Here is a 12,038-nt window from a genome sequence, read left to right as displayed (position 1 = left end):
TGAAACGCCTTTTCCAAAATACATAGTATCTGTAACACCAGCCTTATTAGTACAATAAACTGCTTACTCTACCAAAACATAGGTAATTCTTCACTAAAATTCCCTTACGAAATCGAGTCAACGTTCATTTGTCTCCCTACACGCCAATCCTTAGAATAGCTGAACACAACTTCAGATCAACCACTGAAATCTACGTAATCAACGAACGAACTTCATTGTATGACATACATTGCGTGTTTACAACTGACATACTTAGTATACTCCCTTACAAACTACGCAATGGATAGGTTAAAGACGTGACGCCGATCGATCCGTGGCACTATGCCAATAGGGAACAAAATATATGGGCAAGGTCAGATGACGAATTATTACGTCTGTAGTAGGTATGTTTAATAGAAATTATTTCTATTTGGGCGATGTTTTGGTGAACAGATTTTTATGGATACTAGTGAATGTTCATCTAGTTTTTTCTTACGTGTTTCGGCAGACAGGTTAAAATGGACCTCGTATGCAATTTGATGTAACTAAGGAAATTCTACGCTGCGCGGTGTGATCAATCGTAAGGTTAAGCAACGTATGGAGCATTCGGTCCGTGGATGGGTGACCATCTTGACATATCGACTTCCTCCATGTTTCAGAAGGTACATTTCATAGTGGATCGCGACTGTCATTTGAACATCTTTGGCAGACGTTACCGGTATTCAGGTAAACATAACCAAGGGGTGTCAGGCTGCCCGAGTTGATGAGGTCAGATAGACAGTCGCTACATCTAAAACATTAGTTAGGTACAACTAAATAACAAGACTTGATGTTGTCCTAAATACTTCGCTTAATGGGTCAATCGATGAGAAGTAGACATACAGTCTCGCCACTGTTTTTTAACACAACAGTGGGTTATTGCCAAGTTTTAGTAATTTCAAGAAAAGTTTGAACAAGTATATCTAAGAAGGTCCTTCACCTTTTTTGAAAAAGCCTTTTTTATCTATCAATACTAAAATGATTGAGCGAAAGAAGACTGTCTGTTTTGACGAGTTAACCTCAAGAACTACCGATTTAAAAATTCTGTCAGTTTTAAATACTTAGCTAGCTATAGAAAAGGGCTACAAGCTACTTTTTATCCTATTTATTCCTTTTTATTCTATTTATGTGCTGGGAGTACAGCACAAGGAAGCGAGTGGAACCTCTGGTAGAAGCTATTACCTACATCATACTTTAGATCTGACTTCTCCATCATGCTATACTTTCATTATTTTTTTAAATAACTTGCTAAAAAGATAATTATTAAGTACAATTTTGCATTCGCATTTCCGTGAATTTTACGTCATTTATTTAAATATAATATAATTAGTATAAGTGCATAATTAAGTTTGACTGACAGATATTGCGATGGCATTTACTGCATTTTATCTTACTGATCAATCTTTTGTAAGACAGTATTTAAAACATACATACACACTAAGTATAAGTATGTATACCTACAGGGTGTGTCGTTCACAATCACATTAAATCCTATCGCATATACTTTATGATATTCTATGTGCGAATAGTAAAAAAAATAACCTAATACATTCAGTGGTTAACCACAGGAGTCATTTTTCGTTTTTCTAATTTACAACACATGTGTAAAGCAGATATAAATTTAGGAGTATCGAATGTTTTGATCAGTTGACAGCTGTCAGTTTTCAAGGGAGAATTTTAGTTGTTTGTAATGACTGGCTTTCATGGTGTTCTAATTTTCGAACATTTTTATTCTATTTACTTTGTTTGAAAAATTCATTTTTTTATTTTAACGTATTTTTATATTTTCTTTGTGTTAATCGACATATATTAACCAGTATATTAACGCATTTCATTTAATGTGATTATGAACGACACACCCGATATTATAATGTTATAATTACGTTCTCACATAATTCAATAGGTCATTTATCCTTCAGGGCCATCAAAGTACCTAATTTTGGACGAGTTAGGCAGATTTGATTTGACCAGCCATTTTTACTGTCTCACTACAGGGCACAGGCCTTTTCTCATACAGAGAATTTAAGTCTAGGTTCAACATAATATTTTCTTTTACTTTTTATACAGCCAATAATAGTCTTACATATAAATCAGATTTTCATTGATTAGTAGTTGGGTGTACTTTAACTGATTTTTTTCAGAGGCAGGTGAAAAAATTCAGAAAATGGCTAGTCTTTCAGATAGAATTTTATCGATTTTTTTAAAATAAATTGGTACGTTAGTGTCTATGTGATCATTTTGCAGATACTTAGGTGTGTTACTTTCCTGGTGCTGGCAAAACCTTCAATAAGATAAAATCAAATTACAAACCAAATAAATTGGAGACAATATTTGTTTACTTTTATTAATTACACTGCAATTAACGGATTTAAAAGTTGCTTGCTTTATCTATGGATCGATCTGAGATTACGCCACAAGGATAGGCACTATTCCCTCTCACAAGACAACAATTTTGCCTACTAGTTCATAAACTATCAATTGTGAACATTAATAACTGTCAAGACAATGATACAACACATGGGGATTAATTAACTTGTTTTTCTTCAGTAATTAAACCTCAGGGGAACTCATTTCAATTGTTGACTTGTGTTTGTGTTAGCAGAAAGGGTCGTATGTGCCATTCTTTTAATATCAATATTTTTTTTTGTCGTAAGTACCTTTCTCCTACATCCCACCACTGGATGGTCAAGACAGATCGTCATTCCTCATCATCTTATCACTTACCATGACCATGAGATAGTTATTAAGACAAAATAAGTAATCTGTGTACATACTGCATATACATAGGTAAATGCATATTTTCCATACGATATGAAAAAAATACATTTTCTTCTTTGCGTGTACATTATTCAGAAGGACATTTCCGTACTTTTTGTGTTGTAAATCTATTGGCACGATAGACTGGTAATATAAATCCCCATTTTCCAGTGAAAAATCCTTCTGAAAAAAAAAACAGTGATAATGAATACTATATTACTGCAAATCCGTTGAAAAAGTCTCCTATGAATCTTACGTTCTAATCTGCTTTCAAGCGACTCATTGCCATACCTATTTCATCAGGCGTCTAATTACCAACAATGGGTAAAAGGCCTTGTTCACATCGTACCTATTCACTTGAATGTTACAATATTAAAAGGTTATCATTTTAATTATGTACTTACTAAATACATTTTTCACGTTGTGTGACGGCGGACTTAAAGCCTTAGACGTTTTCCTGCAGTCTTCTTTTGGGTAGTGGAGAAATTGCAATGGTAGGTGCAAATTAATTGGCATAGTAACACGTTACTAACACCCGTTCCCGTTCAATCTGTATAATTGCTTACCTACTTGAGATAGATTTTTAATGTTAACCTCGAACAAGAAATTCCTATCTTAAATGAGTGAAATAACAGACAGATATAATATGGGGACGGCTGTTAGTACCTACATAAGTACTAAATGTTACACGTGTTGGTAATATCAATGAATATAATTACCAACCTACATTTAGAGACAATTAGAGTACATGATGCAGTGTACAATAGTGATTATTTAATCAATATTGATGCAACGATGAAATATGGCGAAATCCATTGTATGAATAAATATTTATTTCATTTAGTAGTACAAATGGAATGGAAGTTATGCTAATTCAATTCAGTGTGATAGTACCAACGTCGTATTAATATTAGCTACCTGTCGAGTTTATTCAGAGTTTGAGAATAGTGTATAAAAAAAAGACTTGTGATTATTAATTTTGTTACCATTGTCGCCAACGTCCATACCACGTTGAATACACCGGTTCTCGTCCGATCACCGAAGTTAAGCAACATCGGGCGCGGTCAGTACTTGGATGGGTGACCGCCTGGGAACACCGCGTGACGTTGGCTTTTTGTTGCCCAAACAAATAATTTTAACAGCAATTTCTTAAACTGTATTAGGTATGTTTGTATACTTGAAAACTTACTTTAAAAATCGTTGCCTTTAAAGTCATCTTTTTAGAAATCGGATTTTTTTTTTGAAATTAAAATGTATTTTTTTTTAATTTTAGCCTTTCAGTGACAAGCATAGTTGTCACTATCCGCATTATGAAAGTTCTCGTCAATAGGTACGAATAATATAAGCCCAAACCAAAAACGAGATTAGTTAATATTTGCCGAGTTCCCTCGACCTTCCCTCGTCTCCATCTCCATCACGTTTACGGGTTAGAGATTCTCTTTTGCATTCTAAATAATTCTATTGATCTTATATTCATTCGTAGATTATATTTTCACGTTTCGTCTACACCATCGCCAACGTCCATACCACGTTGAATACACCGGTTCTCGTCCGATCACCGAAGTTAAGCAACATCGGGCGCGGTCAGTACTTGGATGGGTGACCGCCTGGGAACACCGCGTGACGTTGGCTTTTTGTTGATCTTCAAACCAATTATTTTAAAACTACACTTTATGTATTTAGAAATCGGTAAGATTGTGTTTGAGTACATTCGTTAGAAACCAAATTATTATATATTCATTAATATTAAACCTATAAAGTATATTTATGTAGGGTAAGTACTTAAAAGATAGGTAAACTTTATTGACCCATTTTTACTCTAATAATAGTTACATATTACATATTGTTTAAAATGGTGAAATATGGCGAAATCAAAGATAAGTTCAATGATCTATTTAAGTTAGTAACATAACAGTTAATTATGTGTGCCTATTTAAACGAATTTGATAAGCTCTAATCTTAATTTTTCAATTGCTGTGTTCGTGCGCTGACTCACGATATGAACTTGTAGGGAGGTCTGACAATCTTCTTCATGGAGAACAAAATTACTTGCGGAGATGTCAATATCGCAATATCCCTTCAGAAAGTAGTGCGCCAAAATGCGAGTGTTCGGGGGACGAGGAACGTTATGTTCTTTCGATCCCACCCATTTTTAGGTTTCCGTGCCCAAAGGGTAAAACGGGACCTATTGTTTTCGCTCCTCTGTCGGTCCGTCCGTACGTCCGTCCGTCCGTCTGTCACCAGGCAGTATCTCATGAACCGTGATTGTTAGAGAGTTGAAATTTTGGCAGATGATCTATTTATGTTGCCGCTATAACAATAAATGCTGAAAACTAGAATAAGATAAATATTTTGGGGGGCTCCCATACAACAAATTTTAATGTGATTTTTTTGCTCATTTTTACTCTGGTATGGAACCCTTCCGGCGCGAGTCCGACCCGCACTTGGCCCGTTTTTTTTTTGTCATACTTACCAAAAATTGTTGACAGATGTCTCAAAAAACCCGAAAACTTCGTTACTTCACTAGTAAAGTAACTGATCGGTTTGGTCATGCCCACCGTATGTATTTGACCTAGAAACAGACTCCTGACCTACCCGCATTATGGCATCTCTGCTAATTTTTCCTTACTCAGTGATCTTTCTTCCTACACATTAAATAGCAGAAAAGTCAATGAGCCCAATTTCTTTACAATCAAGTTCCGCTACTAAATAGTAGGTAAGTACTATTATTTTTTAATAGGAACTTCCTCCAAAAAGATTGATTAAGTACCTCGACCTGTATGACAAGATTATTTCCTTAGAATTAGGAAGTGATCATTTGTTAGTCACTTTTTGGGTGGGCATAGCATAGATGTAGGTATTTTTTTTGTGTATTTGTAACCTTTTTTATAACCCGGTAATAAACGGTAAAATAAAAAGAAATAATCGTACAAAACAGTTGAAATCTGAAACTTATTAAATCCTAACGGCCAACACATTGCTCTTAACATAAAAAAAATATTTACCTACTATGTACCTAGTGTTAATGACTGGAATGTCAGATGAATTTATTTATTTTTTAGTTCGTTCAAAATTATGTTGCTGCTATTGAAAAATATAAACATTAAGAGTGAATGAACCATTTCTTTCATATAAATACAGAACATACTGCTACTTGCAACACATCTCTACAGATATTTAGCGACCAATCCTGACCAAGCCCTTAAGTGTAGGTAACTGTCCGACTCATGACATTTGGAGCATTTTTTTCTTATGTCGCACTGTGTAACATATGACATTCAAGAGGACGTATGACATTCATTCATTCATTCTACGTACCAAAAAAAAACAATGTTTACGTACTATTATGATAATGAAATCATTGTTAGTTAATACTAGTTCTTATTCTGTATGTGTTTGTATATTTGAATCTGACATTCGCCAACGTCCATACCACGTTGAATACACCGGTTCTCGTCCGATCACCGAAGTTAAGCAACATCGGGCGCGGTCAGTACTTGGATGGGTGACCGCCTGGGAACACCGCGTGACGTTGGCTTTTTACTGCCCAAAAAAATAATTTTGATAGAAATTCCCAAACTATCCATATTTTATACGATCGTTAAAATCAATTCCTTTATTTTTCTATCCTTTCTGAAGGAGAAAATTACTGAATGAAAAGTACTGAAATTAAATAAGAATTTTGAAAAATGGTTTAGTTAGGACAACAAAAAGCCAACGTCACGCGGTGTTCCCAGGCGGTCACCCATCCAAGTACTGACCGCGCCCGATGTTGTTTAACTTCGGTGATCGGACGAGAACCGGTGTATTCAACGTGGTATGGACGTTGGCGAAAGATCGGACGAAATGTGGAAACACAATCTTTGAGGAAATTGATAGTTATATAAAAAAATCATACAGAACAAGAAAAATCATACAGAACTTACCTACATACGTCTGACGTCCGTCCCATTAAATGAAGTGGCCATGAACTTAACAAATAAAACGACATAATCATACCCATAGATTATAGGTACACTAATACTGATCATACCTACCAATTGTTTAAATAAAAATATTTTGTAAGCGTAGAAACCACGTTGTTATCATTTAAAATGAAAGAAAACGAACCTCTTAATCGCACTTTCCTTGAATACAAATTATCCGCGAAGTGAATCATCATTATCTGCCTAGCCTTTTTCATACTATGTTTGGGTCTGCTTCCAGTCTAACCGAATGCAACTGAGTATCAGTGTTTTACAAGTGAGTCGAGCGTGAAGTCACGCGCGTTTTGTTCTAAGGCCGGCAATACAAGGACCGCTTGATGAAGTCAGGGGCGACAGCTTCAATCATCCCGAGCCTGAATTCAGCCCGAATCATTTGCAACTGCTCGAGCGGTTCGTGTAAGTGCGATAGACATCTGTAGTACACTGTGCAGTCGACAGCTTGCAGCTATCGCCCCTAACTGTTTCAAGCGGTCCGTGTATTGCCGGCCTAAACCTACATGAGTCATCATCATCCTCCGAGCCTTTCCCAACTATGTTGGGGTTGGCTTCCAGTCCAACCGGATTCAGCTGAGTACCACTGCTTTACAAGAAGCGACTGCCTATCTGACCTCCTCAACCCAGTTACCCGGGCAACCCGATACCCCTTGGTTAGAAACCTACATGAGTAATAGGAACTTGTAGCTCCAGCCAGAAATGTCACACAATAGGTAGGTATGCAGTTATAGGAAGGGTGCTTTTGTGGCAGGTTAATATGCAAACAATGCATCGAAAGTGTAAATTTATATCATGATTAAATGCAAGATTAACCAATGAATTTATTTATAATCAGAATTTCAAGGGTATTGGGGTATTGACACGGCATTAGCATTGCATATTAAAAAGAATTCGTTTCCTTGTTCAATTATTAATCATTTACCTACTGTTTAGCTTATTTATTTGTGTTTATTTTTAGCTTGATAAATTGACCAAGTCTTCATAAAAATGCAAGACTAACATTAATTTAAATAAATTGACTAAATAAAACAGTATTAGCTATTTAAAAAAAATACCAGGAAGAGCAACAAAAAGCCAACATCACGCGGTGTTCCCAGGCGGTCACCCATCCAAGTACTGACCGCGCCCGATGTTGCTTAACTTCGGTGATCAGACGAGAACCGGTGTATTCAACGTGGTATGGACGTTGGCGCTTATAGAATCGAAATACGTACAAACATTATTTTTTTCGAACAATGGACAGAATGGGAATGACACATTGCGTAGCGTACAAAACGGTGCACTTTCTACGTTATCTACTTTAAACACACGACCGACAGTTTTAAATTCTAAATTTTTTAAGTGTCTTTTCCAATTGAGAAAATCTGAAGATTAATAGTTTTCACAACCGAAAGTTACTTTTACTATAACTATAGCTTCAAAGAAGAAAGTGACTTTTGACTTTTGGCTGCAAAGTCAGTTTGTTTTTGTCTGTAGTTTAATTCCTAATGCAAGTCATGAGTTGAGTTCCGAAAATTTTTATAAAATATTGTTTTGCTGGGCAATAAAAAGCCAACGTCACGCGGTGTTCCCAGGCGGTCACCCATCCAAGTACTGACCGCGCCCGATGTTGCTTAACTTCGGTGGTCGGACGAGAACCGGTGTATTCAACGTGGTATGGACGTTGGCGATACTTAAACCGAAATAATCAGCAATATTTTTATTAAATAAATGATTATTTAAATAAATGGCTATTACAAATACATAAGTAGGTAAACATCCTTTCAGTCTTTGTCGGCGAGTAGATGGGCTATCATGCAATAATCAGGCACTTGTCACTCTAATGTTTTGCCAAGGGGCGCCGATATGTAGGAACTTGCTGTAGCTTCATTTTTAATATATTTACTTAGAGAGGATGTTACCAAGAAAAAGTTGTGTCAAAAATGTGGCTTTTGACGGCTTTTTTGCGAACTAACAAACAAGGTACTTAGAAGGTTATATTCTAATTAAAAATGCAAAACTTAATAATACTTAGAGTGAATAACACCTAAATCAATGCAGTTCTAGAATCATCACATAATCGTTTAAGTTAATAAACCTTTAAAAACCAACCCATTTTGATATAATAATTTCGTTCTATAATTAGAATTATGGCAGTTTAACCTTGACCGCTAAAAATAAACCTTCTAGCCATGCAAATGGGTTTTACAACACTATTCAGCGTTTTTATTCCATTTGAATACATAATTAATAACAACTGCAGAAACTTAGTAACAATTTCGTTTCTGCTGTCGCCAACGTCCATACCACGTTGAATACACCGGTTCTCGTCCGATCACCGAAGTTAAGCAACATCGGGCGCGGTCAGTACTTGGATGGGTGACCGCCTGGGAACACCGCGTGACGTTGGCTTTTTGTTGTACTCAGCCAAAAAAAAATTTTTAACACATTTTTTTCATTTTGTAAATATAAGAATTAGAGAACAGTGTCAAGGAAAAAGTCGAAGATAAAAACCAACCTAACTGCAGTTCAAAGTAATTTTTTCTACTGCTTTTGCAAGCGAAACAGTAATTTTCAGTTGCAATGTTATGTCTATGCCTTGAAGATGGGCAGATGGTCTTTGGTGTGGGACGCAACATGCGTTGACACCCTTCCCACCTTCCCAGTACAGCAAGTTGTGTTGGTGCAGCTGCTGCAGCCGCGGAAAACCTCAAACGGCGCAAATGTGTAAACCTCACCGGCAATTGCATGTTTGAGCCGTTTGGGGTTGAAACCTTAGGACTACGGGGCCCAAGTTCCAAGAGAAATTTGCAAGCGATTGATGGAGTCCACTCGTGACCAAAAGGCTGGCCTATACTTTTGCCCACGAATTTGCATCGCCATTCAGCGTGGCATTCAGCATCTATACAATTATTCAGTGGCAGTGGCGGATTTACCAATAGGCCAAGTAGGCCAGTGCCTAGAGCGGCAGATTTAGAGGGGCGGCAAATTTAGCAATTTTTTTTTTATAATTGAGTATATAAGTACACAATCCATACATAAATAAACGATTAATTAACGCAAGTTAATAAACTGTAATATATACTTAGGTACTTGAATTTTAAAATATTCTAATAGCGTTTCAATAAAAATAAAATAAAAAATCATTCATCATCATTCCTGGTTTGTTCTGCGCTCTTTGAGTCCTCAATCTAACAAAAAGTTAAAGCACCGAAGTAGCAAAAACAACTGACGCTCTACAACTCTACACTGACGATTTCTAAGCTGTTTATGAGGTGGAGGACTTTGTGTCCCAAAACTCGAAAAATTTCGCGCTCGCTGCGCTCGCGCCTTTCACTTGACAGTGACTATTTTCTGATTTCTTTAGGTATTATTGCGTCCCAAACATCAAAAATTTCGCACTCTTCTCTTTGCACTACTTTTTTTCCCACTCTTGTTTGGGTAGGTATTTTTGTGACCCAAAACTAAAAAAATTCGCGCTCGCTTCGCTCGCGACTTTTTCACTTTACGGCGGTTTTTTTTTACCCGTTTTGGTACAAAATTATTGATCTTTGGAACAGAAAAGTTTTTACATTTGTCGTTTTTTTTGGGGGGCTGCTCAATAGGTAGTCCGCATGGGCGTAGCCACACTGGGGCAAGCTGGGGCACTTGCCCCACCCTGGGCCCTGGCTCTGGTGTCTGATTAAACAATGTTTTTTTTTACTAACTCTAACTAACAACATCAACAACATATGTAATATCCGTAAGTTATTGCACAAAAAAATTTTCGACTTTGAAAAGAGCGCGATCAAAACAAAATACACGCTCTAGTTCCCGAACGTGCGCGGTTCGCGCGTCATTTGAAAGCGAGCCGTATTCCCTAAAAGAATAGTTGCTATGTGGATAGCGAGCCGAGCCGTCCATCTAATCCAAAAAATAATGCATTGAAGGAGATGGAACTGGTAGATGTTATCAAAATTTCGGAAATGCAATTTTATCCTAGTGTAAAAACCGCGCTGGCTATTTTGCTTGCCCAGCCATGTACGACCTGTACAATAGAACGATCGTTTAGCACAGTGGTTATAACCGGTGGTCCGCGGACCACTGGTGGTCCCTGGAGGCATTCCGAGTGGTCCGCGAAGCTTAGCTGCGCGACGTTGCTATACGTTATCTAACTTTATTTTTATCGACTTATCTATGCGAGCGAGGGGGTTTTCGTATAGACGTAAATCGGGTGTGTCATACCTAGTCCCTCCATTCATGAAAATGTATATTTGGGCGACATTTAACGTAGTTTTTTTGTTTTGAGTCTTAAAAAATAATAAAAATTTCGCGCTCGCTTCGCTCGCGTATTCAGAAACTATATTATTATGTTTGTATTGGTCAGGAAACAAAAGGTTAAGTACGTTTGGGCTAAATTTTACGTACCTAATATTTGGTTTGAGTCCGATAAAAATTTCGCGCTCGCTTCGCTCGCGTATTCAGAAACTATATGCCCTTGTTTTTGCATTTGTCAACAAACAAAAAGTTAAGTAGGTACGTTTGGGCTAAATTTTACGTAATATTTGGTGTAAGTCCGATAAAAATTTAGCGCTCGCTTCGCTCGCGTATTCAGAAACTATATGCCCTTACTTTTGGCTTTTGTCCTGTGTGTCATTGTTTATTTTCTGTACCTGAAAATATAAACCTCTCAAATTAAGAGATTAACAATTTTGAAATTAACGGCTCAAGATACAAAAAATCGGAGGGCCCCCGCCCTCCCCCGGGAGATAGGTTGACTGCTGCCCCACCCTGAGCCCAAAGCTGGCTACGCCCATCCGCCCCGGGTGCCACCCGATGCTACGCTGCCACTGAATCATAGCACCCGAACGAATGAACCGATTTCAATTTAGTTTTTTTTTTGTACCACAGGTTTTACGAGCGAGTGTTCTTAGACATGTTTGATGAAAATCGATTGAGCCGTTTAAAAGTTACAGAGGTTTTACGCTTCAAAGTCGCTGTTGTATAAACTTGTTAACATTAAACTCTTCGGTACATAGAGGCTTGCAAAAATAATCTAGTAACTGTGATTAAGTTCACAATCATCAGAGGCGGCAAAAATTGAATGGCCTACTAGCGGCAAGTTTGTAAATCCGCCACTGTTCAGTGGTATCAGAATATTAGGTTATCAGATGGAAGGCTATGGGGGAGGCCTTTGCCCAGCAGTGGGATAACACAGGTTAATTAAAAAAAATAACAGAATATTATGTAATTAATATCAATAATGAATTGACAGATCATCATGACGTCAAAATATATCTGTTATGAAGTGGCATATTGCGCGAC

General features: G+C 37.1%; 7 non-coding genes across 7 annotated transcripts; 4 read left to right on the top strand and 3 right to left on the bottom strand.

Moving 5' to 3' along the window:
* The first annotated feature begins 3,768 nt into the window (after window positions 1-3,768).
* On the top strand, window positions 3,769-3,887 carry LOC126053922 (5S ribosomal RNA). Its single transcript, XR_007510568.1, has one exon. It is a non-coding gene; the product is annotated as a 5S ribosomal RNA (ribosomal RNA).
* A 401-nt stretch (window positions 3,888-4,288) lies between these two features.
* LOC126053921 (5S ribosomal RNA) lies at window positions 4,289-4,407 on the top strand. The gene has a single exon (XR_007510567.1). It is a non-coding gene; the product is annotated as a 5S ribosomal RNA (ribosomal RNA).
* Window positions 4,408-6,194: 1,787 nt separating this feature from the next.
* Window positions 6,195-6,313, top strand: LOC135117797 (5S ribosomal RNA). The gene has a single exon (XR_010277177.1). It is a non-coding gene; the product is annotated as a 5S ribosomal RNA (ribosomal RNA).
* Window positions 6,314-6,487: 174 nt separating this feature from the next.
* On the bottom strand, window positions 6,488-6,606 carry LOC135117794 (5S ribosomal RNA). The gene has a single exon (XR_010277174.1). It is a non-coding gene; the product is annotated as a 5S ribosomal RNA (ribosomal RNA).
* Window positions 6,607-7,827: 1,221 nt separating this feature from the next.
* On the bottom strand, window positions 7,828-7,946 carry LOC126053918 (5S ribosomal RNA). Its single transcript, XR_007510564.2, has one exon. It is a non-coding gene; the product is annotated as a 5S ribosomal RNA (ribosomal RNA).
* A 358-nt stretch (window positions 7,947-8,304) lies between these two features.
* On the bottom strand, window positions 8,305-8,423 carry LOC126053919 (5S ribosomal RNA). The gene has a single exon (XR_007510565.2). It is a non-coding gene; the product is annotated as a 5S ribosomal RNA (ribosomal RNA).
* Window positions 8,424-9,027: 604 nt separating this feature from the next.
* LOC126053938 (5S ribosomal RNA) lies at window positions 9,028-9,146 on the top strand. Its single transcript, XR_007510586.1, has one exon. It is a non-coding gene; the product is annotated as a 5S ribosomal RNA (ribosomal RNA).
* Window positions 9,147-12,038: the final 2,892 nt, after the last annotated feature.

Source organism: Helicoverpa armigera, chromosome 14 (genome assembly GCF_030705265.1).
Source record: "Helicoverpa armigera isolate CAAS_96S chromosome 14, ASM3070526v1, whole genome shotgun sequence".
Lineage (NCBI taxonomy): Eukaryota > Metazoa > Arthropoda > Insecta > Lepidoptera > Noctuidae > Helicoverpa > Helicoverpa armigera.
This window is presented reverse-complemented; position numbering and strand designations above follow the sequence as displayed.